The sequence below is a fragment of the Hippocampus guttulatus genome, chromosome 16 (assembly GCF_054856545.1).
Source record: "Hippocampus guttulatus isolate MCC_2025c chromosome 16, RoL_Hgut_1.0, whole genome shotgun sequence".
Taxonomy (NCBI): Eukaryota; Metazoa; Chordata; class Actinopteri; order Syngnathiformes; family Syngnathidae; genus Hippocampus; species Hippocampus guttulatus.
In genome coordinates, this window is record NC_141276.1 from 9,100,724 (window position 1) to 9,119,235 (window position 18,512).

General features: G+C 43.6%; 1 protein-coding gene and 1 long non-coding RNA gene across 2 annotated transcripts in view; one reads left to right on the forward strand and one right to left on the reverse strand.

The window, feature by feature from the left end:
• The window catches only part of LOC147192945 (uncharacterized), a 127,942-nt gene that overhangs the window by 25,113 nt on the left and 84,317 nt on the right, over positions 1-18,512 (forward strand). The window lies entirely within an intron of this gene.
• The window catches only part of hs3st4 (heparan sulfate (glucosamine) 3-O-sulfotransferase 4), an 80,516-nt gene that overhangs the window by 6,837 nt on the left and 55,167 nt on the right, over positions 1-18,512 (reverse strand). The window lies entirely within an intron of this gene.

An 18,512-nucleotide genomic window follows, 5' to 3' on the forward strand; every position in this document is an offset into this window, starting at 1 on the left:
ATAGGCATATCTACCAAACTTCATGTCACCAAGTGAAACTGGCTTCCGTGACAGAATAATAGTGGGAAGAAAAAAAAATCGCTACTCGGCGAATTCACCTGTAAAAAAGACAAACAAAGCAATCGCAACTTTTAACGCCGCGTATTATGTCGAACACATCATAGTAGTTCAAATAATTACATCCATGGAGTAATGTGCAGCAGATAAAAGACAAGATGAAACGGCAGCCGAGTGAGCGTGCTCATTGCTTAATTGACTCCATCTGTGTTACTCCAGGAGCTGTTTTGGAACTTTAATAATGAGTCGGCTGCATATCATTAATACCGGGGCGCCTGGGGTATTGTTTTGTCATACATTTATTATGCATGCTATGCTCACACTCTGTGCTGGCAGCTTTATTCGCTTGCCCCCCCCCTCCCCTCGCACCCTCCCTCCTCTCTCTTTTCAGTGGGTGCGGGCAGGTCTTTTCGCCGTTTGCTCATTGAAGGAATTGAAGGAAGACGTGATTCATTAGGAGATTGAAAGTGATTATTCGTCGTACAATAGGAGCGTCTCTCACTTGAGGAATAGGTCCCGCGGAAAGCCATTTGCCATGGCCGTCAGTGCTCATTTCATCCTGGTGGCAAATGCAGCAATAGCAGCGGCATCGCCGTTTCTATTTCGGTACTACTAATAATACAGCCTCGCATTAGCCTCTGGCAAAAAGCTTATCAAATGTTTACACTGATGCTCGTTCCCAATCCGCGCCCCACCTCCATCTCCTTTTTTGTGGACTCATGTGATCCCGCCGCTAAATTGGTCCATTAGATCTTCTATGACTCTTATTTAACTGATCAGAAACGGGAACGCGCCGACTTTTCTGCAAAGCGCAATTCAAAGCGCCGCCTCACAAGTCGCGATCGCTCGCTAAATGAGAGCGTAAACGAGCGGCGCAAAGTGCAATTACGGCATCTGTTACCGTCTCGGGAAATGAGGAAAAGTTACCATAATTCTGTTTGTAAGAGCGGCTTTTCTCCTTTTCCTCCCCCGCCCGCTCGCTTATGATATCACCACACTCTCCTCCACCTTGTTTCGGAGCTCCACTTGGAACGATATAGTTGCATCAATCACCTGCGGCGTGGACACATTCTAAATGAAGTCTTCTCTGCTGAAGGATCCAATTTAGCCGGCAAAACATAAGATGCGGTTATGCGCATATCGGCCACCCACTCACGCACAGGCGTTGGCGCACGCACACATGGTCATCGGTTTCCAGTCTGAAAATCCTGTACGTGGTCTAGTAATTGCATCTCAAGTAACGGGATTGCCTTCCTGATAGGTAATTTCCCTCTGGGTTGTTTGTCTCTCGACATTATGGTACTGCACATGCTCCCTGGCGCATGTTAGGGAAAATCAAACATATACAGTGAAACTCCTCTACAATGAAATCATGTTTGCAGCAAGAAATTTTTCACTGTAGCAAATTTGATTTCAGTTGTAAACACACACACACACACAAAAACGTATGTGTACACGCACACACAAACATATGTGTACTGTTTATTTTTATTCCAATAGTGCATAAGCATGAGAATACACTTATTTGACAATTCATAAAGTCAGTGGAGAAAGAAAAAAGGGAAAGAAATTGCAAAATTTACGATCAGCATTCACTTTCACTTATATCAATTTTTTGGATAATGTCTTTTATTTTGCTTCCTCCGTCTTTCATTTTGATCTTTTTTACCCTCTCTTCCAGCGTCAGAGCTCTTCTTACCCTAGCTGCTTGACATCCAAAAGTTCCGTTTTGTAGCCATTTTAGCAATGCAACGTTCTTGCTGCGTCTGAAATGAACAACAACAAATACTTCCTGGACTACTGCGCATGTGTAAACCAGTGTGGTGGTTGCTGTTGCCGTTTCCGAACGAAGCAGTAGAGGTCGCTGTTGGATTAGACTTTGTTGTAGTGAATCTCGTCGCGAGGCAAGAGCAGAGAAAAATATTTCGTATAATGCAACAGGGTTTTTTTTTCGTTGTATGGGTGGCAGAAAAGTGGGAATGGTGTTAATGCATGAAGATTTTTTCACACTATGGGGTATTTTCGCCCATGTAGGTTTCCTTGTAGAGGAGTTTCACTGTATGCAGATTGCAAAGCGAGCAGAGAGAATATTGACTCTCATTAGGTGCCCTCACTTTCCACGAGTCATGAATGGCTGAGGGTTTGTTTTTCAGAGCGTTGTTCCCAAAGTTCAGTTGGGTGGTGCGCCATGGCCATAAAAAGAAGTTGAAACGGATTCACCTTGGAACAACCAATTTCCTACTGTTTGACGCGACATGGTCAGTAATGTGCCGTGCGTCTCCCAAAGCATGTCCAATCGTTCAAGGTTACCTTTTTGGAAGCATAAAAACTGATTGTCCTCATCCAGCGCAACAGTAAACATTGTACATTTAATTAGAGGACAACACAGGCCCAAAGACTTTCCCTCTCTGTTGTTTTGATGGTGCGCCACAATCGTCATCATCATCATCATCAGTCATGGATCATGTGCGTCTGAAATGTCAGCGGCGAAGGAAATCACAAAGCCGATAAACAAGCAAATTCTTCCGTGCATGGCAAATGGGCGTGCGGTCGTCGAGTGGAACCGCGCTAAATAATGGCAAACTTTCACCTCCTCGTTTTTGTCCCTTTTTATTTCTCTTTCCGCATCAGTTGCTGAGCTCGACGTGGGTCATTCAGGTGGGTAGAGGTGACTAAAGCGACGGTGCTAAACGGGCCTTCCTCGCCATCTGCTGTTTACTGACGCGGGCCGCTCGGAAAATATCTTTTTAAAAATGTGTCCACGTGAACGAAAAATGTGTTGATGAAGTAGATCAGGGGTGTCAAACTAATTTCACATTGTAGGCCACATAAGGACTCGGTAGATGTCAAGTGGGCCGAACCATTAACATTATACCATACTGTGCTATGAATCTCATCTCTTTCCTTTGTTTTTGTCTCAAGAAGCATTGATTGGCGCTTTCATATAATTTGCTGCGTTGGGTCTATCTCGGTGACAGACTGAGACTGCTATTTTTCAATGTAGTCTTCTACTGCGATCAAAACAGTGTGTCCCCTAGCGGATAATCCACGAATTACATGTTATTTAAAATATTCATTCTGTCTTCAATACATCCCCCCCCACACTTTAAATGATCCCAAGGGCCGGATCGAACTCCTTGGGGGCCGGTTCCGGCCCGCGGGCCGTATATTTGACACCACTGAAATAGATCCTGATCCTTTTTCAAAGACAAAGACCGCAACTGCATGTCCATACTCTGAATTGTTTTCCATCCCGTACTTCCTCGGTTTACGACCGAATTCCGAAGGTAGAAATACATTTGAAAGAGAACACTTAAGATATGATAAGATATCCTTTATTTGTCCTTACACAACACTCTCAATTTCTCTTGCATTGAAACTCTTTCCATTAACCTCAAAAAGTAATGACCCAACGTCATAAAACCGACGGAGAGATCACTTTTGGCCCATGCTGACCTCTGTTCCAAACGCAGCAAATTTCCTCCTGAGAAGCTCAGCCATCTCCAGCAATTAAGGAAGATTAAATAAACACCTCCACTCGCCCTCACTCCTTCTTTTTCCTCGTCATACCGGTTTGGATTGATCTGCACCGGTACGCCGGGCGTCCTCCACGTCAAATACAATCAATTATCCCCAAAGAAGTCTGAATCGGAACCGCTTACTACATCCTCCTACGAGAGCAAAATCTGAGAGACGTCAGCGCTTATGAGAGCAGACAAATGTGCTCCTAATTATTCCTTCAAAAAAACAAAAACAAAAAAAAAAACAAAGCAGGACTTTTCGAGTGAAAAATGGAGATTTCCGTTCTTCTGTTGTAGTTTTCCGTCTTATCGACCGGCCTGCAATTTGCGGTTTTGGGGGATCTCAACCAATAATTGTGTTTTCTTCGGTGGCAGCAGTGCAAAGCAACAAAACAACGGGGGAAGCGAAATGAACACTTCGAGTTGTTACTCGGCGTTACAAGCGGCTATTCATCACCGGCAATCGGTCAGGAGCTGATAGATGCTGTGGTCACTTTGCAATGGATAAGACGTGGCTGCACATGTTGAGTGACATGTTTGTGATAAGCAGCATCGCCGAGATATTGCTTCTCCGAGAGAGCGAGAAGGGAGCAAAACACTCCAAATGAGTCATTCCTCAACGCGTTGTTGTTTGGCACGCACGTGAACGCAAGCCCACAGGCCAGAGCAAAGGCCTCTGCTAGGTCTGTTATGGAGTGGGAGGCATTGTTGTTGTCACAGTTGAAGGTGCAGCTTTTCGACGGGGAAAAAAAAAAAAAGCAAGCGCTACCGTTCGCGGCGATCAGCGCAGTTATGATGCAAGTGGTCGGTCGGCTCCAGATGGCTTTTGTTTTTGTTTGTTTCCAAACCCCCGAATGTGAACTTTCCACCTGCGCGCATCTTCTTCGCTTGAAGCTTATTGACTGTGCAGCCACAAGTTGCAAATGTTATTTGCAACTTGTGGTCTCCCCCCCCCCCCCCCCTCCTCCCCTAGCAGGCCCTCGACTGCACATCTCTCTGCTTTTCCCGAAGTTCTTCCACCTGTGTCTTCTGAGTTTTGCCTTGATCTCGGCCAGGCGTTACAATTTCTTCTCAAGGGTTCCCTCACCTGTGTCAATACCAGTCGAGGTTTCCTAAGAGTCCCGGAAAGTCAACTGTCAAGTTGTATTTCTTTGCTCTGCGGCCCAGATAGTCCTTTCAGTTCCCTTTGTCTTATCCAGTCATCTCACTTTCTTCCGGGGGTGTTCTCTCACCTGTGTTGGCATAAGTTTCTTGCATCGCTCAAAACGGATTTCTTGTCCTTCCCAAGGCCTCATTGAGCATTTTTTTCAAATGTCGCTCATACAGAAGTCATAACCTCAGTGTCGAACCATAATTCCAATTTTCTTTCGATAATCATTTCTGATCCGTCAACCGTGAACGATAAATGTAAAGGGCATGCCAAAAAACGGGAAAACGTCCATGTTTTCAGTAATTAACTCATTCACTCCCAAAGACGTTTTTAAACGTCTTTTCAGACTTGGTCCAGAATTGGCTGGTACTGAATGAGTTAAGGACGAGAGTTGTTTTTAAAATGTCCACTCGGACATCCATCAGATTGTTTGCTTTTTCAGGCTCCGCTACGTCCATCCATCCATTTTCCGATCCGCTTAATCCTCACAAGGATCGCGGGGTTGCTGGAGCCCATCCCAGCTGCCTGCGGGCAGTAGGCAAGGGACACCCTGAAAAGGTTGCCAGCCAATCGCAGGGCTCCGAAACGTGTTTAGGCTTCGTCAGTGTGATGTTTTGGGTTATGTTTCGAGTTAGTCAATGTTACTGGAGATATTTGCTGTAACTCTTGCCTAAGAAGCCCCCCCCAAAAAAACGATTATATCATCGTCCCTGGGTAAATATTAACGCATGGCCAAAAACAATATGCATTCCCTCTCTTTCAAGTCCGTAAATAATTGAATCCCTCTGCAGGTGCTCCCATTTGACAGCGTCTCTTGAAAATAATCCATGTAATGAGTAAGCAAAAGAACACCTCAAGCTCATGAATCCTTGTTTACCCGGCAGCACTGTAAACGTCAAGTACATTTGAGGACAGGAAGTGACAGCTGGTCCTGATCAAAAACCATATTCCCCCAATCTCTTCCTGTCATCCCCCTAAAGACCGCCGCGCTTCCAAACGGCGCCCAGCCAGCCAGGTACTTCTCTCAGCGCAACTGCCAGACTGTAGCAGCCACATCTGAGGCTCTTTGGACATGAAACGTTGTGAAATACTGTGTGGGAGAAGAGCTGTGAGGATGTTTGCAAAGCTGTTCTACGCCAAACCATTAGTTCTCAACAGTTGACTGAGAAAAAAAACCGCTCTATTTTTAACTTATGTCTGCAGAGACAATGAGAGCGCAATCTTATCTCCAATCAAAATTCTCAAAAGGATATTGCCGTCTTTGCTGTCTCCACATTAGACTGTACAAAGGAGGCGCCGCTTTCCAATTTCCAGTCTAGAAATAGATAGCACAAACCCCAAAAATAATGATCTTACATGATGGCGCGTTTATGATGTAATGCAATTATAGGGGAGAAGCGCAACGGCCACAGAAAAACAGATCATTTACTGGTTCGGTTCCTTTTCTCGGTCTTATCCCGTTCATGATGCGTACCTCCTCTTCGCAGTACAATGGTTCCTCTACTTACGAACATCTCTTCATACGAAATTTTCAAGTCACAAAACTTCTCAACAGGAAATTATTGCCTCTTGTTTCGAAAGAAATTTCAAGATACGAAAGGAAAAAATACAGTATGCAGCTCCGAGTTTCCTGAACGCAACATAGTTCTAGCTGCCCTGCCATTGGCTATTACCAAGCATCATCCTGGCATCGCATTGGCTAAAAGGGACTCCTGCCGTGTGTGTCCATGCGTGTAGATCAGAGGTGTCCAAATTCTTTTTTGGTGAGGGCCAAATACAGAAAAATAAGCAAAGACTAGAGATGACATACTGACACATGCTCGTTCAGCACCTGTGTACGATGCCTGGCTCTGATGCTGGGTCTCATCGTGCCGACGGACATTCTACTCCTTCATCATGGAAAAATCGTCATCGTAAATCAAACAGACACGCTTTCCTTTGATTTCTTTGAAGAAATATTCATTTTCCCACCGTGTTTTAAAATCTTCTGCACTCACTTGCTATCTTTCGTTTCTTCGGTGCTGCCATTTCTGGTGACTCATGGTAAATGTTTTTCTTTTGCCTAATTTTGTTTAGTGGAGAAGCACCTTTTCCGTTACTGGCTCCATCTACTGTTGAAAATGAGAAGTTCAACAGAGTTGAGCTCAAGCGCCATGTGTGGGCCATATTCAACAATATTTTCAGAATTTGCTGCGGGCCAATAAAAACAAACCCACGGGCCGCGGTTGGCCCGCGGGCCATAATTTGGACACCACCGATGTAGATTGATAGATATGTGTCTATGCAGCGTCATTCACCCCTCAGGCCATGAGGTGTTCCGATAGTTTTACGTAAGCGTGAATCCCGCAGAAAAAGTGTTCACCAATCGGGCGATCGCTCACTATGCTGATGTTTGCCTTGGACATTTTCAAAGGATTGTTAAAAGCAGACAAAAGCAAACGCCCTCGGATCAGTTCTTGACAAAACAACAGGCAAAAACCACTTCTGAGAGAGAAAAAGAGGACAAAAAACGATGAGGACGCAGTTAAAAATTAAATGACCATTATTTTTATTCTTCTTTGTTTTTTACATTATGCACAACTTATTTATTATGCAATAATCTAATTGTAACATGTATTTGTTACATATGTTGATGCATTTTTATGCTTTAGGAAACATTTATGTCTGAATTTTGGGCGGCTTGGAATGAATTAGGGCATTTACATGGAAAACGTGTCTCTATTTACAAAATTCTCTAATTATAAATTTCTTCCAGAACCAATGAATTTCTTAAGTAGAGGTACCACTATATCCTCAAAATTCTGCCTTTACAAATACAATAATGCTCTCTGACCATAAAATTATTCTCATCTAAGAGAACTGACGCCCTACACATGGGGTTTTCTATCCTCAAAGCATGATAGGAGAAATTTCTTTTTCAAAGACCTGCCCTTTGAACAATTTCTGTGAAACGCACTCAGATTTCCGCGCTTCATCCATTCTGGACCTGAAGGTCAGTGCGACACCACCGCACAAACACAGAAACGAGAATTCTCTATAGTGCAAGGCAAAAAAAAAAAAAAAGCAATTCAGCAGTTTCTGCCTCATGGAGAAATATCAGGACAAACTTAGCTCTACCTTTACATCCGGCGACAGGGGAAAAAAAAGTGCGCCATTAAATGGTTTGGAATCAGTTCAAAGATTTCCATGTCACTATTAATGCTAAACGTCTGTGATGGTGGTGATTAGCAACATTTTCCAAAGTTGTTCTACACGAGCAGCACAAGGTCGCTGGCTAGCTGCCATGAAATACACAAAAAATATCTCCAGCTCATCCAAATGAATATTGCAAGACTCGTTCTGAATAATACAGGACACTTTTGGGGTTTGTTCCCAGATGCTATTACTGCGTTCCGCGCTTCAGCATGCCGCTACGTCAACTTTGCTTCTCTTTCCTCAACTCTCGCCAGTGCTGAGGGGGGAACACGGCTCGCATCACATCAACATCAATTTATTGCAAGAGGTTGGCATTGGGGAAAAAAAAAAGAAGAAATATGTTTCTCCCGCACAAGAGCTAACCATTTGTGTTGACCTGCACTGAGTACTCTGGATCGGTTTAGTGCATGACGGGTGTATCTCACCCAATTTGTGCTGTCGAAGCTGTTGCCTCGCATCAATGAAATGTTCAGTTACTTTGGGCGACGGCTTGCTGAAAACACTTTTGACACTTGCAAAGAATTGCCCAGAGGTTCACGCCGGCAGAATAATCCATAAATGTTTCAGTCTGGGCAAAACGCGTTTTTATTTTATTTTTCTTTCCAAGATAAGCTTCGGAGCTGATCTTGTTGCATTATGAATTCTTCTCGGAAAAACACAAACTACTTTCAGGTTTCCGTTATAAAAGAAAATTGTTCTGATTCAAAATACAGTAAGACTCCATAAATGAAGCCGTGCATCTCCCCCCCCCCCCCCCGCCCCCCCCCCACAAACACGTGAGCGCACAAGATATTGAGCTTTAAGCCTTTATGAGTGTAATCGTGAGGTCAGAGGTCAAATTCAAAGTGGTAACTTGAGGCTACCGTCAACCCTCTGGGCGCAACCGTCTGTGAACTAATTGCCAATTTTGTCAGTCAACCGGAACAATATTTGGAATGCTAATCTCTATGCTAACGATGCCAACGTTTTGATGAACTGGGCGATGGCGGGCTAACTTTAATAAAAAACATAATCGGTCATCCGACTCCTATCTTTTTACTACTTAAGAGATGAAATCATTTCTGCTCACAACAAACTAACGCGACTGGAAGTGTCAAGTGTGGCGAGCATGAATTTATTCCATTTTGAGTGAAGCAATGTTGTCATTAATGAAGGCGTGCTGATCACACTTGTTAATTAGCAGACTGCATTTTCGATACGGTATATGAATCATACATGTTGCCGCGGTAACTGCTGCACTGCCACCGTGCAGGAATGCAAAATGGACGTATGTTGAAGAGACTTCCTGGTGGTGTTTTATGGCACCTTTCAGGGACAGCGGTTACTACAGTGGACAGTTTATCGTGTTATCAGGTTACAGGGCGCATGAAAAGGTTGAAGAGCAATCAAACAATGCAACACGGCAAGTTCAATTCTTCTCGCCGCGTTTTGAAGTGCCAGGTGGGCCAGCCTGTTACACGTCCCGCCAAATTATTGATGTTGGCTGTTGTAATAGGAAAAAAAAAAACAGCAATGGAGACCGCACTTGAAGTTGGTCAAAATTGGGTACTTGAGCATGACGAAATGGAAAAATTCCTTAGGCAGTTTTTAACTTTTAGTTTGTTTGAATTTTTGTTTTGTTTAGTTTTTTGTGCTCATCAGATTGAATCAACATCATGTTTTTCTTTTGTCATGGCAAATCAGACACTGAAAATAGGTTGAACACAGTCAAACTGTTGACCTTTTCCCATGAAAGATCCATTCCTGGGTTTCTCAGCCTCATTTTAAAGCATTTAAAATATTTTTCACAGTGCAAGGTTTTTTAAACCCTAATCTAAACCGTAAAAAAGAGCTCTTTAGTGACTGTTTAAAAAATGCAAAATAGAAAAATAACTTGTCCATCCTACTTCATTTAATTTTTAAATTATTAAATTAATATTTAATCATTTATTTAATTGATAGTTTTAAAGTGTACATTTTTATCCCGAGTTTTAAACTCTTGGAAAGTGTCTGAGTATGATGAAAAGCGCTTTCAAAATAAATGTATTATTATTATTATTATTAAAGGGATACTGAACTTTTTGTCATGAGTATTTTCTTTTATGCATTTAGAAAAAAATGTAGGCCTACTATCCCATATTCACCAAACACGTGACTTGATAATACGAATAGAGACGTCACATGGGTGAGGTACCAATTCGTTATTGATAACGCTGACGCAAATGTTTCTGTTGTCGATCCTAAAACGATGAAGCTGCAAAATAAAATCCCAGACCAATAATATCAACACAAGTGCTTTGTTCAGCTCTTATTTTGAAGTTGGCCATGCAGCGTGCCGGAAGCGCTGCATCATCCATTGCATCTTTTCACGTGAGATTGCAGCGTTAAATAAATCAACCAAAAACAGTGCGTGCAGCGTAACTGCGAATGTGGTTTTTGCGTGCCTACTTTCATCTTCATTTTGCTCTCTCTTCTCATGAAAGACATTTCTATGATCATCAACGGACTGTAGGAATAAGTTACCAGTACTGTCATCTGTTTTTCCAAATGATATTTTTAAAATTGGGATTTATCGTGTGTTTTGCTATTCGATTTTGTGACACCTTGCTGTATGATGACAATCGCCCTAATCCGATTCTGATTTGCGGACAAGCGAGATGGCACTTGCTTTATGTTGCATCTGCGATTAGCAGTTAGTATGGATGTCCCAGTATACTCATCAGCAAAACTGCATTGAAATTTCGACAGATGGCCCGGTTAAATGCAGGCCAAATAATGGCAAGTCTCTGGGGTCTCCAACTCTCTTTTCCGCCCAAGTCATATCAAGTCGTCTGCATGCATGAAGCTGTAGGCTGCCTCCAGCCAAACGTTATCAACTGCTACTTTCAAATTGGAAGATGGTGAAGAGATTACACACAGGGGCCACTAAATTATATATGCCGTATATTGACCGACAAATCGACCCGCGCCCGTCTTATGCCGCACTGTAAGTAAGCATTGTTTGCGTTTCTTTTTTCTTTTTCTTTCACGAGCCCATCTGGAGGAACTTTTAATTAAAAGGCACCAGTCGGAGGTGTTAAAAGTTCTTTTCCTCGCAAATGTGCAATATCAATTAACGCCCAAATCACCGGCTGATAACTGTGAAAGTGCCGTTTTGTCGAGTTTAAATATATATTCAAAACGCTAAAAGTATAATTCACTATCGAGCCAGAACACGGATTGTGAAAGAGAGAATATGAAAAGTGTTTATAAAATAAGGATAAACCAATGAGGCGTTAAAAAAAATTTGGGAGGGGTTTGGATTTAAAAGTATACATGAGCTCTAGCTTAGTTTTACAATGGTCCCAACAAACGAGGTTTCGACGCGGCAAATTAGTCTCTGCAGCAGGGTAACAAGACGTTGCTAATGCACCCTCAGTTACAGCTGTAGGCAGTTTTTCCTATTTTTCGCCTAAAAGGGGTTTTAACACAAATATTTATTCTCATTGTGGCTTGACTGCTAGTTAAATATCAACAATGGCACAGTCTGATAAAAAATATATATATTCTGTTTACTTTGTTTTAGATTTCTAACACAAAACATCAAAGTTAAAATCCCAAATTAAATGGGCTTCATGGTGGAAAAAGAAAAAAAAACATCCGTCGACCTGATCCAGAGCTTCGTCCGCTTGGTTCCGCTCACACTTTCACAGAGCAATTTCCCCAAAGTAGAAAAATTGTTAAAGGTCATTGCAGTGGTATTTTTCATGAAGATTTCATCAAATGGACATCAGTGTAGGAAATACAAATACGCACAGTTGTGGATTTTGTTCCCGTTTGCATTATTGCCCTTTTCATTTGATGAACAATTCGAACAGTCAAAATGCATCCATTTGGCATCCGTCTAAATAAGCCGCGCATGAATAATTTAGCCGCTTTTCCACACATCACATATGCAGGGATACTTTAAGAAAAAAAAAAGATGCGTCGTTTACCTGAGGTGAATGCACATCGCAGAGAGTAGGGACGGGCCGGGGGCTTTTTTTTTTTTTTTTTTTTTTTGCACCGCAACATCTGGATGCAAAGAAACAGGCTGCTAAGATTGTTCTAATCATGCAGACACGGCCTAAGCTGCTCCATTATGAGCTAAGCTGACCTATCAGTTGGGCTTTTGCTAATCCAAATTGTGCTTTGCCTGCCAGCGCATTGCTCAATTCAGACGCTCGGGCGGAGGGGGGGGGGGGGGGGGGGTGAGGCAGAGGGGAACGGAAACATAATTCACCTGCCGTGTGAGCCGCTAGCATTTAAGAGATATTTATCTTGCGGTGTCATATATGCGCCAAAAAAAAATTACTAAACGCAAGCCATTTCCACCCCAACCCCAACCAAGGCAATTCTAACAAATACTCACCCCCCAACAGTCAATGTTGCATTCAGCACCACATGCATGTCTGTTACGACCAGTTTGGAGTGCCTTAAAGAGGCTTTTACTGGAAACGAGCTCCTTTACGTGCTTAACGTTGGTGTCAAACGTGCGGAATGACGGCGATATGCACAACTTCGGAAAAAGATTTTTCGTCATTTAACGCACCACCAAGTAAGGAATTGGGTGTGATTTGTTTATTTATTTATTGATCCCGGGTTACGCTGTGAGTTCATTCCCTTTAGGTCACCGTTCTTAATGGCCATTTGTTGACAGCGGGTCAATTTTGTGTGGCGATGGACCAGGCAACACACGATGGGCCTCATTTTCGTCGACAAGCGCATGTGGCCTCTGCGAAAAATTTGCTGTGCCTCGAGGGTGTTTTCTACTCCATGCCCTCGGTACGCCTGACAATTTGGTGACGTTGAGTAGATTGGTATTTCGACCAAGTCAAACCAGGTCTAAGTTGTGGCGCAGGTTGTGTCACGTGATTTTGGTGGATTTCATTCGGGCGCGGGTAGACGGGATTCTGCGGTCCACTAATACATGTACATGCTCCATGTACAGCACTTTGTATGCAGCGATGGCTGTTTGAAAGTGCTCTATAAATACTGTTGACTTGACTTGACTTGACTAATACATGTGGTGGGTGTCACCATATTTCCTTGATGATCAGCTCGGCTGTGCTCATTCCCACAACGGCGCTGCTCTAAAATCCCCCTTTCCCACTGAAATTAGTGGGTCGTAGTGATCCGTGGCGACACGCAACCAATTGGCATATTGTCCCTTTTCCCATTGACCAACAGAAGGCGATTCTGCGCCCCCCCCCCCCCCCCACCCCACCACCACCACCACCACTTTGCCTCTGGTTACGTCACCACGCTGTGATTGCGTAGATGATAGTGCAACAGATTTCTTGGTGGTAAACAAAGCAACGTGGAAGCGAGTGTTTTTTCTTTTATGCTTTTTACCGTCCTCAAAATGGTCGAAAAGCAGCACAGGATCAACTCTTTGCTCCTACTGAGACAACATCTTAAGGGGCGTTCTCCTAGCTTTGTTATGGGGGCGTGCTATATACGAGGCCGATGGCGCGCGATGTTATGACGCATCACGTACCGCCCTATGTCATCCCGTAATTACCGGGACGTACCGTGTTAGGCTTTCAAACTGCAAGCGGAGGCGATCGGAGGCGATCACAACCCGCCTCCCGTGGCATGCTGGTGGACACGGATCGACACTGGCCCGTGAGCCTTTCCCACTGCCCAAAAAATTGTTTACCGGTGGTTTTGCGGCAGTGGGAAAGGGGTAAAAGAGAGAACGCTCCCCTCATGCGTAGGAATTAGACTGCACTTTGCAGTAGACTTGCGTTGGCTACGAAAATTGTGTCGGCAAGGGTTTTCACTTTTGAAATATTTTTAGACTCGATTTTTCCACGATGAATTGAATAATCGGGTTTTGCATTCAAGTTCATTGCCAAATATGTATTGTGCCGATTACTGTTGATTAAATACTTGTTTATTTGGTGATGTTTGAGGATTAAAACAAAAAAAGGCAAACAAGCAGCAATTAGGGAGTATCACTGGTCAAGTTGCCAAAGGTGACTTGTGAGGCGACTTCAGGTTAGTCATACTACAACTGCAAGTAATGATTATTCTCATCATCGATTTAACGGACTATGATGCGTGGCTGTTTTGCAATATGGGAGAAAGACGGAGCCCCGATTAAAACGCAGAGCCTCTGAACTGTCAGGTGGATTTGCTCACCGCACGTGACCCGAATGAGCATAAGATGGAGAGAGAGGATGGATGGAAATAATTCACTTCATCAACTCGTCGCGTCAATACGATATTTCGTTGAAAGGTTCGGATTTGTCGGCTCAAGTTTCTTTGGCGTCAAACGGTGGCGCTTTCAAGCACGCTTCAGTTTGTTTTTGTGCCCTTTTGCGCCGAGGTCAGGCGTTAGTCAGCTGTTTTAGTCGGCGGCCGCCATGATAGCAAATATCGGCGTCTCGCAGTCGACGAGGCGGGAACGCAGCTCGACTGGCTGACATGACTCGGGGGAAATTAATTTGCTACAGCCATAAAACGCTTGGTTATTTAATCACTGTTAGATTTAATCTAACACCTTAATCTCATCGGGTAGCTTCTCCGCCCGGGAGCTTTACACCTGCAAAGAGTACGAAGGGATTAAAGTCAGAGGAGTCTGTAGGAGTGGGGGCGGGGGGAGGGAGTGTAAAAAAAGAAACGGTATGAGTGGGTTTGCAGAGCAGTCATGAAAGCAAACGTAATAGCCAGCAAACAAGCACTCCATTAAATGAGAGTGCCGCTCTCTTCGAGAGTGACATCTAATGGCATCCGAGCTTTTTGGGTTCCCGCCATGTATATTTAATGCGGTCTGGATCAAAGCGCGGCGAGTGCCTTCCCGCTCTCGCCGGATCAAAGAATCCTTGCTCGCGACCGTGACGCGCCGGCCGACGCGAAGCGGTCGGGTGCGCCGGCCTGGTCTTTGGGGTTTCCCGGCGGGAGCGCTCCTGCGCGCCGAAGAAAAATAGACGGGCGACACCTCAGCTGTGAAATGACTCACGCAAAAAGCCAAGCGTCTCCCCGCTTTTCAATCGCCGAGATGGGAGGAGATATGAGGGTGTAATCCTTGAATGGATCTGGCGAGAGCCTCCTCAGCCCCCTTTGAGCACTTCCTCTAAAGCCCCCTACACACACACACACACACACACACACGCTTAATCTGCCCGGCAAGCGTCGTTTGACGCAGCGAGTAAATCTGCCCTAAACACTCATCACAAATGCAGGATAATGTTTTGCTGATACACAGATTAATTTGCGTAATCCAAGCTGCCAACGGCAGACCTTAAAGGGAAACGTGTCAAATGTTTATAGATAAAACTAAATCATAATCTCTCGAGTCTTCCCTTTTTTTTTTTTTTTTTTTTTTTCCCCAACCCCGCTATTATCTTCATTGTTCCGCGCTGCTCTGCCGAGATCAAGTTGCGTTTTGCTTAAATAGAAACATAAGCGACGCACTTTGCGGGCTATAAATAGCGCACCGTCTGGACGTCTAATATGCCACGTGGCAAAGCGGCACTTCAGTCTAGTAGGCACTTGATGACACCTGAACTCCCAACTGTTGAATGAGTCAGCAACTCGTCTTTTGTCAATGTGGACCGCGCTAGCTGGATGACATATGCTGAGACAAATTGTGCACCGTAATGCGAAGAATTATTCGTGAAATTTGAAATCGACAGATATTTTCATATATACATATATGTCAAGCGCGACGCCAATCGGATGTCAATGAAAATGAAACCTTATTTGTTTTCCGTTATAATTTTTTTTTTAAGGAAACGAACAATGCAGACAAGTGCGGCAGTACCAGTTTGAACAGTTCTGAATTATTAGGGTGAAAGGATGCATGCAGTCAAACAAATGATCCTTAAGGACCGTCTAGCATGTATTAATTACTTGAGAAAGCACTCTGTATTCAATTTCGACACCTGATACACCTGATTCAGGTTGGGCAACTGCATTGCGTCGTTCCGTCCTTTCCACCCCCCGCGGGTTGACGCGAGCACAATGTAGAAAGCGAGGAAAGGAAGCGGTCTTTTTAATTAACGAAATGCGTTCTATCTGCCGCGTGCCATACGTCGATTTCAAAGGCGTGTGTTTTATCTGGGAGAGCAGGTTTCTATCATCTTTTGTCCGCGCGGCCTTGAAATGGACCTGCAGCCGAGGCGGAGAGAGCCCCCTCTACCCCGCCCCCCGCAACCCCCTCCCTCATTTGAAAGAATCGCCCACTTCAGTCGGCGGCTCTCGCAAATGGAATTTGACACCAGGGTTTGTACTTTTGTACGATGAATGAATCGCCTAATGACTCTTGCACACACACATAGGCGATGTAGTCTGCTGATAGCGACTTCTGAGAGGCGTATGTCTGGCTGAAACAAAAGGAGAGGCTTGAGCATATTAGTCGCACATCTTTTTATTTCGATTTTTTTTTTTCCAATAAGTATCTCCAGCAATAAACTTCTGACAACTTTTGTTGACGGCTTTAGCTCTCCATTATCACCTCATTGCGATTCTGGAGGAGTGCTGAAAGGGCGTGTCATCACCTTAATGTGAATGTTTAGCGGTCAGTGATGTTATTATTAGGGGTGGGAAAAGCAGAGTAACTCCTGGTGTCTGTGTTGCTAAAGTTCAAACCAGCGTTTAAAAAAAAAAGGCAGAAGTTTTTGTTCCATCCATCCATTTTCAAATCCGCTTAGCCTCACGGGGGTCGCGGGCATGCTGTAGCCTATGCCAGCTGCCAGAAAAATAGCACTCTATCATATTTTACTTGATTAAAAAGACGCAGTCATGACAATTAAATCGAAGGCAAAGAATGAAACAATATTTGCCACATTTTTTTTTCTTCAATGTTCAATATTCAGACATTGTGCTGCTCCTTCTGGTGTACCCGCCTTGGCCACCTGGGGGCAGTAGTATCACACAGGCATTGAGAGAACCACGAAGAAGCGTTTCTGACTCACTAAATTAAAACATTTGGCTTCCCTCCTCCATCCGACGGTATTGTTATATTGTCTGTCTGCGTTTTTGTTTTCACATAAGTGCCTTTCTTTCAGTCGGTGTAATGTCATTCCGGTACCTCACAATGGGGTAAATTGTCTTCCAACTTTAAGGGTGTACGCAACGCAGACAAAAGTAATGGCACATTACTTTCCTCTTACATGGAAGAAAAGATGAGGTTTTGTTTTCTCGATTTCCCAGCGCGTTCATTTGTTATTGCTGCTGCGGTTTAATGGAGCAGATGTTGTCATAATTAATATTACACACCGCAGCCATCCTTCATAATACAAGGATGTTTATGCTTCATAGCCTGAAGTGAACCAAATCAATCTGCTGGCCTCTCCCAAACACTTTGGATCTTGAAGAAAATACAAATGGAGTCTTTGAGCGCGGGTCATGGGGGATAATCTCAATGGAGTGACTTCTTAATGGACACTTTTCATATCCGGGCGTTGCAGTTAAAAGCTTGTCAGGAAGTATTTTCCCCTCAATTAATCCACGCGCTCGCTCATTCGCATGATCACTTTTTCAAAACGCGTCATTTCTCGAGTCAACACGCAGTCTCGCTAATCTCATCAAGTCACGCGGATTGCGGCGCTAAAACTGTTAGCATGGCTCGCCTTGAAATTTGCATGTTAGATTGCACCGTGTGGAAGCGGCTCAGTGAGCAGTGCGCTGCTTTGTCTGCAGGGAAGCGGAGTGATGCCGGCGCGGCTGCCGGGCTCACAATGCGGGAAATTACATTACACTCATTTGCACGTCATGGAATGATGTCGTCACATTGACTGGGGACAATGGGCTCTCAAATCTTTACACCAAACATTGAGAAAAAAAATATTTTTAGATCTCCAAATAGCAGCGTTGTGACCAAAATGGAAATACAGTAGCATACGAGGCCCAAGAGATCATCAAAAACAAGGCAGCGGTTGTATTCCTAAAAGACTTATTTGACTTTATTGCAATCCAATGTCAGATTGTCAATTTGAACACCACACCTAAATATGGAAAATTAAAAAAATACTTTATGCAATTAAAATATATTGCACACAAATTAAAATAAGGTTTATATTTAAATCAATATGTCAAAACAACCACTCCCGAAAGATTAAATGGAAATATAGGTGCGCCCTATATATGAAAACTGTTTCAATGAAGATGCGCCTTATAGTGCAGAAAACACGGTAACTTAAGTTAAATACAACTGAACCGTGTTTAGCAAAGTCCTTTTTTTTTTCTTTCCATTTTCAATGTCATCGAGCTTTCCACCTGCTTAATTTGTATTCAACAGGCAAAGAATTATGAGACACCAATGCACTGATGTCATTTTAACAAACGGATAACTTTGAAAGTCTGCAGCTGAAGACAGTTGATTATCTAATTTAGCGGCAGACAACACAAATCAAACGTCCCTCGAGAGTTTGAAGGACACGAACTTGGTCGAGAAGGATTTATAAGATGAAATAAAGATATGTCCTCTGTACTATTTGGAGAACTCCCGCTGATGTTTTCAAGTGCTAAACGTGCAGTTTGTGAGAAGCACGGCCATTCTCGGGAGCGATTTGTCAAAAAATGGCAATAAAGCCTCCAATTATTCATGTAACTTAAGTGCTCTTGAGTAGAACACCTCGACG